Source organism: Opisthocomus hoazin, chromosome 2, assembly GCF_030867145.1.
Source record: "Opisthocomus hoazin isolate bOpiHoa1 chromosome 2, bOpiHoa1.hap1, whole genome shotgun sequence".
Lineage (NCBI taxonomy): Eukaryota > Metazoa > Chordata > Aves > Opisthocomiformes > Opisthocomidae > Opisthocomus > Opisthocomus hoazin.
In genome coordinates this window covers 79,354,980-79,367,051 of record NC_134415.1, presented here as the reverse complement: position 1 = coordinate 79,367,051, position 12,072 = coordinate 79,354,980, and the positions used below count along the sequence as shown (strand labels likewise).

General features: G+C 42.0%; 1 protein-coding gene across 1 annotated transcript in view; it reads left to right on the top strand.

Annotated features, from left to right (window-relative positions):
- Window positions 1–12,072, top strand: part of CCDC162 (coiled-coil domain containing 162) — an 80,740-nt gene that overhangs the window by 26,271 nt on the left and 42,397 nt on the right. Inside the window, exons 14-16 of the mRNA XM_075414245.1 lie at window positions 4,444–4,644; window positions 5,606–5,733; window positions 10,845–11,027. The gene's annotated coding sequence lies outside the window, so the exon portion shown is untranslated. The remainder of the gene's footprint in view (window positions 1–4,443; window positions 4,645–5,605; window positions 5,734–10,844; window positions 11,028–12,072) is intronic.

The following is a 12,072-nucleotide window of genomic DNA, read 5'->3' as shown; positions in this document are numbered from 1 at the left end:
AAAAACCTTTACAAATCTGTAAATGCCTAAATACCTGCTAGCATCTTCTCTGAAGTCACCTGAAGGCCCTCCTCATTGTGGACTTTATTCTGGACCATCTTTCGTATGAGAAAGGGCTGAGAGAGCTGGGACTGTTCTGCCTGGAGAAGGCTTGGGAGGGATCTAATCAGTGTGTATACATACCTGGTGGGAGGGAATGAAAAGAAGAGCCAGACTCTTCTCAGTGGTCCCCACTGACAAGACCAGAGGCATTGGGCACAAACTGAATACAGGAAATTCCATCTGAGCACAGGAAAACACATTTTTACTGTAAGGGTGGTCAAACCCTGGCACAGGTTGCCCGGAGACATTATGGAGTCTTCATCCTGGGCAAACCACCCTAGGTGACCCTGTTTGGGAACAGAGGGTTGGCTGGATGAACTCCAGAGATCCCTTCCAACCTCAGCCGTTCTGTGATTCTGTCATGACAGGAGGCAGAATACTGAATGAGGTAGGGTACTCTGGTGTAGCAGTTCCTGTGTTTATAGGTCACTTCATTATCACCCTCACACAGTACACTTCAGGACTGACTGTGTACAACCTGTCCTAGCTCCTTATGCTCCTTCTTGTGATGGTCTCTTTCTGTGTGCCATGAACCCAAAGACTTTTTAATGCTGACTTCTCCAGTGATCATGGTCTTCAAACGACTCTCTTGTTCAGCTTTTGAAAAACACGACACTTAAAGTCTGTAGCTGAAGAATAGCTGCTGAAGCCTCTTCTGTTTAGCCCATGGCTGATTTTTAACTGCAGCTCTAAACATTTCAGATTCACTCTACTTGATTTATCATTTATTGTCAAAATTAGATCTAATTTAGATAGTATCACAACCAATAAACCAAAAGCATGATTTCTTTAAGGACTTCTCATAGGCTGCTAGCGTAGAAACATTTGTAGTGATTTTTATTTCCTTCCTTCACAGTCATTTTTAAATTATGAAGACTGAATTTTCTAATAGCAAGCCATCTGAAAAGAAAGCCCTCCCCTGGGTCTGCACTCTGCCCTGCTATATCTCTTTGTAAAATTTATCTTTGAGTAGTCCATGCCACTTTTCTTTGATCTGAGAGTCAAGGTGAGCAGGTGAAGACTATCCCAACATGATTTGGTGCTGTGAAAAATTAAGCTTCTCTTCTATTTCCTCCCCTAGTTTTCTTGTGCTTTCTGTGGCTTTATCTCTTGTAGGTCTTTTGAACCTCTTTTTACCTCAAGGAACATTTGTTAGAAGATGATGGAAGAGATATGTTTAAACCCAATGCCTGGTGCGCTTGTTCTTTGGCTTGCAGAATACTCTGGGGCCCTCCGAAGCTTATGGAACTTGAAATCTTTTTCTGGCCTAGAATTCCCTGGCAAGCAAAAACCACAACCTTGTGCTATAAATAAAAAGAGTTACTGCAAGCCCTGGGACTCTAGGCATGTGGAAATCCCTCTGATACTGACATCTTCTTACTTTCTACTTAGTTCTTTTGTCTTAGGCAACATAACTTGTGAGCAATTCAGTGGCAGCAGCATGCTTAGCTGGGCACATGCCTCTGTGGATTGATACGCTGTGCTGCTTGACCTCTGGACCTGTGAAACTGCTCTCTTGGGAAAATAATGCCAGGTACAAAAGCTTTTCTTGGTCTGAAAACAGTGATTTGCAAGTACTTCAGGTTATGTAAGGTTCCCTTTCAACAGCATTTTCCATTGTGTGTACACACAGATACCAGAGCCAGCAACCCTGGGTGGTGGTACGGGTTTCAGATGTGTTGGGAGCCCAGTGCTGGGCTGGACTGGGTGCAGAGGGTTGGAGCTGCTGGGTGCTGTGTCTTGGGTCTGAAGAACACATGTAGTGGCTTTTGCAACATGTGAGAAGAAATGCTTTTGTTGTCAGACAGCAGCCTCTGTAGCTGCTGTGCCAGGGGCTGGAAGCACTTGTGCAAGGCCGTAGGGAGAGTCGCCCAGCACTGGATAGTTAAGCGGGAAAGATAACTGGGAAGGACAAGGCCATCTCCAGAGCAAAACTGCAGAGCATGTTGTGTCACTCCTTGCATGCTAGGGAATGGAGCAAATGCAGACTAGCAAGAATCAGGTCCAGTCCTGAGGAGCCTGGGCCACCAGGAAGTCCAAGATGCAATGATTTTCTGTGGTCCTGGCTGTCCCTGCTTTCTGGGACTGGTGCGGGAAACCTTTCGTGGCTGTCATTAGAACTGTAGTCATTGCATTGTTGTGAAGCCGCTGGAGGAGAGACTCTGTCTGCAGCTGTTAGGCCCATCATTTGGATTGTCAGAGGGAATCAGAGAGAGATTTTGTGTATTACAGCATAAAAAGTAATATATTTATTAATAAAACTTCTATATATAATTCTACATACATTATAATTTTTTTTTTTCATTTTTGTTAGTTAATCCATTGGAGCAAAAAATGCCATGATTTAGTATAGAGTTAAAAAACCCAACAAACAAACCAACACTAAAAATGTGTATGAAGTGATTCGTAGCTTTGCCATTCATGAGGGATGCTGACTTTCCCCTTCCTCTTTCTGAATCCAGTCATGTGTCTGTATTTTGCCATGGGACATGAAGGCATCCAGGGTTTCTACCCACAGACTTCAGTCTTGAGAGATGGAGAGTAGACAGGTTCAGAGGAAGGGACCCAGAGGAGCCTGAAGCATGTTTCCATCTACAGGACTCGCCCGTCCCTAGGGCAATGCTGTGAGCGTCATGGAGCGGAAAGGAGCAGGTTGACCCCTTCAAGAAGCAGGGAGAAATGGCACTAACTCAGGTTGCCTTCACACACTTGAAATGTTTTTTTCTCAGTCCTGAAGTGACTCAGGGCAGCTCTCCAGATAGGAATGCTAGAGGGTGTTAGGGAATCTCCTGTGTACCACCGAAGAGGCTTTAAATAGAAAACCTTGTAAACTAAAATAGTTATATCTAGTTTAGGAAATCTCCTAAGGCCGTTCTCCCATTTTCATAGAGGACCTTTGTGTTACAGAGCTATATAAAATATTGTCTAATTGCCTAGTTCACTAAGTTTCTGTTCTCATCCCCATTGACTTTGCTTTCCATGGCTGTATGATCATGCTACCTCTGTGACTCTACCTTCGATTTTTATCACAGGCCTTCTGTATAAGGCAACTTGCTTTCTTTTTGGAAGAAAAACTCCCCATAGAGAAGAATGAAACCTCTACAGCGACAATACACTAATTCTCTTCCAAAACCATCAAAGAGCATATTCTGAAACTGCTCTCACAACCCAACTCTCTAGGCAGGATTAAGTGTACAGATGTGCTGTTGCTGGAGGTCTTTTGCTTTTAGCTGAAATAGGATGGAAGTGGGTCTCGCTAGCTTTGTTTCCAGCTGGGACAGAGTTCTTGCTGAATGAGGAAACGATAACCCTTTGCCCAGTAGCTGAGACAGCTTGGCTTAGCCAGTATAAAACTTGCTTACAGCCTTTCGCAGTGTCTTAGTTTCCTCCAGAACAGTCCATGTCAGGCAAGTCTACATCAGAAAACTTGTTTCCATTGAGATCTGAATTTTCAGCTACCAAGTTACCCCCTAAGCCCTGCTGCATCTTGCTCTTCCACAGTCTTCTGGTATCAGTATGCAAAGTGGTGTGGATGCTTTTATATGTCTGTGTCAATGTAAAATAGCCAGATGTAGATCGTTTCATATTGACATGTCCAATTTGTTCAGAAGTGAGAGCACTGGCCATTCATGTTTTCAATCCCCTAATTGCCATCTGACCAAAAAATACTACAATGTCATCTTGAGAGTTCATGTGCTGTCGTGCTTGGCACATTTCTTTTTCTGTCCTAAGCTGTGGGTGTCTGTAATTAAAATTTTTGTTTAAATAAAACTTTACAGGTATTCTGGTAGAGGAGCCTGAAGAGGGCATGTGCCTTTGTACATCTTTAATTACATCTTCAATTAATTTGGAATGTCTCCAGAAAATGTAAAATAACGGTGACAGTCATTGCCAAATGAGATAACAGAGAGTCTGCAGGTTTCAGGTCGGAGGAAATGGAGCTTTTAAAAGACACGAAACCAGTGTGTGTGCTGGAAAAGAAACAGAGAATAGATTAGAGTCGAAAGAAGTAGGTGTTTTTGAAGTGGCAAGTACATTGCCTTGTTACTTTTTGAAGTGAAAAATGTGCAGAATAAAAATCTTCATGCTTCAGTAGAAGAAAACCATGTTAACTATGCAAGATTTGGAAGAAATTTCTCGTATGGTCAGTTTATTCTGTATTCTGTTCTTGAGCCTTCTGATGAAGCATCGAGTAATAACCTGTGCCAGCAACAAGATGCCATACCGGGTCACTGTTGGTTTGATACAGGCAGCAAACTCCATGTTCAGAACTCTCCCCAACAAAGAATGTATATTTGGGTGAAGAAACATTTCTAAATGTGCTTCTGAATATCTCTTCAGCTTCTAGATGTTTACTTTGAAGCTTACCAACATGCTTTGGACCCAGAGGAAAGATTTGCTTTGGCCCAGGTGATAACTGACATCATGCATAAATGACTAAGATTTGATCTCAAGCTTGAACATTTTGCCAGCACCTACAAGGATGAATGCATCTGTTTGCAACTTCCTCTCCAGCTGCTGAGGGACATAGTAAACCAACAAGTAGGTTGAATTTACAGTGTATCCTTCTTGGGGATGTAGGAGATGAAATCCAGAATGGGAAGCTTTGATTATAGCCTGCATGGGTTTACAATGTTAAAATGGGTCAACACTGATTTATCAATGAATTCTATAGATGCTTGGTAAATTTAAGGCCTGAAGCTCAAAAGCAGAAAGCTATAATTTCATCAAGATCAGAAAGAAAATGTTGGAAAGATTTCAGAGCTTCATATGTCATGTTAAAGCCACATCTGCTACTGTTTGAGACACTTAGAAATAGTAGTTGAGAGGTGTGAAAGGTAAATAAAATTATAATCTGTATTTGTTCTGTAATGCAGTGGATGAGGAACTAGTCCTGTTTATAGCATGAGAGAAGAGACTTTACAAAGAATATAAACAAAGCTTGTACTTCAAAGTACACTTTGAAAAGCAGTGTATTTCAGATAGCTGTGAATTCCTGTGCTAATAATTAAAGCTCAACATTTGAAATCCTCACATTTTTCCTCTGGCTTAAAAATCTGCCTCAGCTTTGCACTGTATCCTGCCACAAGATATTTCATTTCTCTGAGCTTTGGTTTCAGAGACTGCAAACTGGGAAGTTTAATTAGCTCACCTTTGTAACCTGGCTTTTAGTCCACAAACAGAAGTTTGGGTTTTGGTACAAGAGGTTACTGTGCTGCTGCTGTTGCCACTAAAGCTACCACATTGCTAGCAATAAAAATGGAACCTTGTCAGCATCGCTGGAGCTCAGATTTTCTTCTGAAAGAATATGAAAGATTCAAAATAATTTTGGCAGTAAGAATTCATCTAGAGTGGGTACATAGATAATTGACTTGAAAATTTATATATATATAAAAATAGAAATTTTTGCAGCTTGTATTTGAATGAAGAATAGCTGGTTTTGCCTTGATTTCTAGCTATGTGTGAATTTTATTGACTGATATCACTTGTGTTTATTGTTGAGTTTTAGATTAATGTCCAGAGGGAATATGTCCACAAGATTTGGCGGGAAGTTCAGAGAGGTGACATCGGTGAATTTGGACTTCCTTATAGTGTAATTACTAAGCAGCTTATCTGTCTTAACACTAGCTGGTGAGTAATTGCACAATTTTATTTTTCTGGAGAGTACCTCGTTCTGTTCTAGTTTCTGTGATTGTAAAAATTTGGGATCCAGCACCTAAAAATAAGACTACTTGAAAAAATGACAGTGTTAAGGTGAATCAAGCAGTAGATGAGTGTCTCGTGTTATTAGTATTACGCTATTCAGATAGTCAGAAGAACATTCCAAGAAGAAAAGTGATTCCTCCCTCACCACCTTTACACTGCCCTTTCATGACTATGGGTTCGATAATGGCATCTTGCAGTGCATTGGGACGTTAATATTTCCGTGGGTGCAGACCATTAAACAGTAATGATGAATGCCAATAATGAGGTTAGCCTCCATTTAGACTCACTGCATCAGTATCCCAACCTGGCTTCACAACTTTCCATACCCTTTGGCCATAGTCTATTACTCTTTCTAGCACGACTGTCAGGTTGGATGTGCGTGCACTCTGTTTTCATGCGTGGAATCTGCATATTACCTGTGGTACAGACCTGCCCCGTGTTCCCCATCCCGCAGCTGTGCAGCACCGCGGGTTATGCAAAGGCTTTACAGAGCAGCTAACACACACCCAGAAGCCAAGAGCCGCTTGTCTCTGGTCCCTTCTGGTTTCCTGCCTCTGCCTCAAGCCCCTTGGCCCGATTCGTTCCCCAACACATATTTTGATTTTGCGTTGGTTATCTGAGGGCTTATTTTCAAGTGCAGACAGTTTTAATGGGCGGGCATAATAGATGTGAAAATGCAGTGAATAAAACATGTCGGCTAACAAAAAAGAATTTTAAACATTTTTTGTTTTCATTAGCAAATGAGACTACTTAGATGTGTTCGAACATAATTACATTTATTAAGGCTTCAGTTCTATTTTCAGATTTGACGATTGATTTCTGCTGTGCACTAAAGCCATTGCAATTTATTCTTGCAAATTAAGGAATTGCAAGGTTTCTTTATAAGTACCATTTATAAAAGTCTTATCTGAGAGCCATTTTTTCTTTGTTTCATTATTGTAACTTTTGTTATTCTTTTTTTTGTTGTTTTTAAGTCCTACTTTGAAGAACATTTATTTTCTGGAGTTTGACCCTTCTCTTGGTCTGGTGTGCTTGACCCTCAAAACTCTTGAGTATATCTACCAGGAATTCTACAGCATCTGCAGACCAAAAACAGCCAGTAAAGCAAGTAATCTAGAAAAATAAGTACTTCAGCTAGTAGTTGATGAGTGGCTAACTGTGGAAAAACCAGAAACCAGAGTTCCATTTTTGTGTCAGTAATAACTCTTTAAAGGAGAATGCCCAACAGTGTGATCTTCTTAACTCATTTACACTTGCTGGTTAAAGTTCTAGCTATGTGATTCTGAATTCAATTATTTGCTTATGATTGGTGAAGATCCATTCCATCCACCTTTAAAACAAGGGGTTTTTTCTGTAAATGAACACAGAAAGGTAGAACTCTTGATATTATGCCAGTATAAAGTAGGAACGATCAGCTTAATGAGAAGGAAAATATACACACTTAAACTGACATGAGGTCACAGTAAGTCTCCAGATTTTGCATTTGTGCTTGTGTACACTCTGGAAAAAAAAAAAAAAAGACTGGACATTAAAGCAAATATTGTTATAGGTGGAGCCAGTTATTACCGTAATGTCCACCATTTCCTGGTGTGGGACTCTGAATTTGGTTGGTTATAATTTCGATAAATGCTAATGATTGTGAATGAAATTATTGATGCTGGATGTCTCTATCAGGTTGATTTTTTTTTTTAATTAATCAGCTTAGTTGTTGCTGACAGCAAGAAATGGAAAATAAGTGATTTTATCTGTTTTCTCTGAAAGATTGTGATACAGATATGCTTTGGAGCATGCATTTCAAGTTTGGGAAGACTCATTAGGTAATGATATGCTATGCTTTCATTCCTGCCAAGTTTGGCCAGCATAAACTAAACTGAACTATGCTACTGTAACATGCTCAGTAGGAACACATTATCTGAAGTTTCTGTGTGCCCTGATATATCTACAACCTCAGGCAAATCAGGACTTTCCACTGCAGTAATAGCTCTGGTCTAAGTGATCCACGTTTGATTTGCGTCTGAGCATTGAAAGTGAGTGCGAGGAGCTGCTGGCCTTCTCTGTCACTCGCATTGCCTTCACCGGAGGCAGTGGAGGCAGCTGGCCGAGCAGATCGCACTGGAGCCATGGCAGCATTGCTAGTGGAGTGGGACATGGGCAGGAGCGCTGGGAAAATACAGCTGGCTTGGTAAGTGGGATGGCAGCCAGTACACAGAAATGAAGACTGGAGTAGATGAAAAGCTGGAAGACAGAGCCTAGGACTAAGACCCAGTGAGTTCCTTCCAAAAGGAAAAAAAAGATATGGGGAAGAAAGTGCCCAGAAAACTGGGGCTGGGGCAAGCAAGCAGCTCAGGAGGGAGTGGAGGGTTGAGAAGTGTTTGGTGAAGAGATTGGCTCCAGCTGCCCAAAACCAATGATAGCAGGACTTGTTAGTCAAGGGAGTGGGGATGAAAATGAAAAGCTTGTGGCATGGAGACAGAAATGGTGAGATGAAGAGACTGTGGAGACTATGGTAGGTAGGAAAGTATAGATGCAAACTAAGGCAGAAGGGCACAGCCATCTAGGATGCTCCCCTCTCTGCCCCAGAGCAAAACCCAAGAATTGCTTATCCAGCACTTCTTTGCTGCCAGTGAAATCCATTGCCAGTGTCCCACTACTCTCTTGTCCACAGCAGATCACAAATGACTCTTTGCTTTTTGAACTTTGAATCCTAGAAGTCAGTGGCAGAGTTCTGTGATGGATCTTAAAGTTACCACACTTCTGTTGCCAAGGGGGAAAGGGAGGGGGTTTGTTGTGTTTACTTCTTGCCCATTCCTTTTCCTCCAACAGAGGCTGCAGATGAGACAAATGCACACAAGCAGGCAATGTTTAGAAGACACTAAGCTTGTAAAAGTCAAGCATTTAAATTTTAGGAAATTGACTTTTGCCAGAGCAGATTTCATTTGGTTTCCTTTTGCATAGGCATAATGATGCAGTCTTCATGTGATCACATACTGTTTTCTTTATGACTTGGTATGCTAGAATCATCATTTCTGTCCTTCCTGGGCGGTTCTTTTTGTGATCCTGGACCTCATTCTTTCATGTTTTTCCAACCCTTCACTAAGGACAGTTTACAAGATTCAACTTTTTTCCCATCTGACTTCCAAAATGTCTTTCAACTTCATAACAAATGAATTACCCAGGGGTGAGGTACAGATGCTGCCAGCCTGGGAACAGGTGCTTTTCCTATGTAGAAGTATCAGAGGAGCCATATACAAAGAAAAGTGAATTCTGGAATTACAAGAGTAAATGATCCTGGGGAATCTGTGAGATCTTTCTCTCTCACCCCAAACTAGGATCAGCTATACTTATGTTATTCCCATGAGATAAGTAACTGTCCTAAACACGTCATGTGATAGACTTTTCCAAGTGGTCTGTTGTAGTGCTTCACCAGCTTCACCATTATCAAGTTCTCCTCAAAGTCTAGCACGGATCTGCCTCGCTACAGTCAAAGCTTATTACCTCTTCTCTTGTCCTTTTTGGAAATACAGAAGATGCTATTGTCCTTTTAGCAGCTCTGTGAAGAAACACATGAAGACGGGTTGTCCTGTCCCACCCATCCAGAGTCATAGAATTACAAAATCTTGTTGTAAAGTACTGGAGAAGAGGGTCAAAATAAAGTTTCGCAACTTCTGACACTTAACTTTGGGGTGTTGTCTTTTCAAACTTTTTTTTTTCAGTGTAGCTGGGAAGGTGTAGCAAATGGCAGATGTTGAAATCTAAACTCTTATTACTAATAACTGCATGGCTGAGTGCAGATTTCCTCATGATCTGTGATTCGTTGGTCATGTGCAACGAAGTGTGAAGCCACTCAGCTATAGCAGTGCCTGCATTACGAGGACATGCTGAGGGAGTTGGGGCTGTTCAGCCTGGAGAAGAGAAGGCTCCGGGGTGACCTTAGAGCAGCCTGCCAGTACCTGAAGGGCCCTACGGGAAGGACGAAGAGGGGCTTTTCACAAGGATGTGTTGTGATAGGACTAGGGGGAATGGCTGTAAACTAAAAGAGGGCAGATTTAGATTAGATATTAGGAAGAAATTCTTCACCGTGACAGTGGTGAAACACTGGAACAGGTTGCCCAGAGAAACTGTGGCTGCCCCCTTGCTGGAAGTGTTCAGGACCAGGTGGTGCGGACGTTTGAGCAGCCTGGTCTAGTGGAAGATGTCCCTGCTCATGGCAGAGGGTCTCGAGCCAGATGATGTTTAAGGTCCCTTCCAACCCTTACCATTCTATGATTCTATCTGTCCCATCTGACATGAGCAGGGTGGCACAGTTGTACAGGTTTTGACAGCTAGAGACAAGGAGCATCTTCTCCTGCATGCAGAGCTGGGGGCTGTTCCTGCCACCGCTTCCAAAGCACAACAGCCAACCGACCATTGCCTTCTTTCCAGCTCCCCACATTATGAAGCTGCAGCTTTTGATCATTTTAATTTGTGGGGGTTTCTGCTCTTTTGGAGGCTCCCACCATCCCAGTAGAAAAGGGGTCCAGATCTGCTGAATTAGCTGACCAGGTGAGTTTGCTGTCCTTGTTTTGGGAGCATCACACATACAGTGGCACGTGTGCTGGGATCTGCACGCTCTTTAGAGGAGGAATGGCCTCAGCTTGTAATAAGTGAACCAAGTTACAGAGCCCCTGCTTTAGAGATACATACATCTGAAAGCTGTCTGGATTTTGATTATAACAAAAAAGGCAAATACGCTGTGTTAGATATAAAAAAATAAATCAAATAAACTTTGGTAAGTCCTCTGAGTAAAACCAGGTTTATAGGTTCAGTGTCTTAACCTTTGAAGCAAGTGGCAAAACCAGTGTATTTTTAGGGGTCAGTATAGGTCAGGGTGGGCACAATTCTGACCTTGCATGGGCTGCAAGTCAGAAGTAACTCCAGTCATGATTTAGTCCAGAAAAACAACAAGTAGAATGGTCCCCTAAAGTATTTAAAGACCTTTGTCATCTGTATCTAAATGATTTATCTGTTTCCTTTTTTTCCTCCCCCTTTCCTTGCAGTTATTTACCGAGGTATTGATAGAAGACCCTGCGCTGGTGCAAGAGATTGCTTTGTCACTATTAGAGGTGGGACCAGATGAAGAAAGAGACAGACAGTGAAAAGCAGGTCTTTATCCTGGATTCCTTCTCCACGCTCCTGGAGCTTGCCATGCTCCGCCATAGGCTGATGGAGGTGGTGACCAGGTCAGTGGGTTGGGAGGGCTGGTTTAGCTGCGGTGACCTCAGAGACCTGTGGTCTGTAGGGAAAAAATGACGTCTTTTAAATAGACCACCTACCATAGTTGGGCAAAAACACAGAGAGAGAGAGAGTGCCTGCATTTGTGTTGTGGGAGATATGTTTGCTTGTTATGTGGAGGTGGAGTCTACCTGGGGTTTGCAGATGTTCATTAGTTTCAAAAGTTGAGAAAAAGATCAGAGGCCGTGCAGCTCCTCAAAGCTTAACGGGACAGGCCCTTTCCTAGTGAAAATATCAAAATTTTGTCAAAAGGAGGAGGAGCATGAGGAATTCACTGATCAAATGAACACAAAGATGCCGCCTTCTGCAGAGTTTTACAGACACACATTATTTGAGCTGCCTTCTTACAAAGAGTAGTGCAATATAAGAAAAGGCACACAAGAAGTACGAGCTTTGTTCACCACTAGCAAAGCATAAAAATTGTTCTGGCTATGCTGATCCTTGCTAAGATGATGAAATAATCTACACAAGGGAAGTCAGTGCCATACATTTAAGGAGTTAACAGATGGAGAAGTTGACAGTTTGTACAGGAATATAAAGAAGATAAGGACTGAACTAATGGGGAGACTACAAAGGGTAGTGTTGAACTGCTGGCTCAGAGGCAGGTTATTGGTGAAGTTTCTATTGTTCAACCCCATATTACTAGACATTTTTATTAATGGTCTCAGCAGAAAAAGTAAGAGGGTGTTATTAAATTCAGGACATTGTGGTGCTGGCAGATAAAACTGATATGGAAAATAAATGGAATATCTTACAGGAAGAACTCACAGTTCTAAGGACTGGAGTAGCAGAAAGGAGATAAGCATCAATAACACAAAGCTTAATAATAGGAAATTCTCCTGTGAACTTTGAGCTTATTAGTTGGAAGCACAGAGGAGGAGAAAGAACTGGGTGGTGTATAGCTGGCCATCAGATGATTGTAAACTGCCAACATATTGCAGCTGTTGGGAGGAAAAAGCCACGATATCTTACTGTGAATCAGGCAATGAGTTT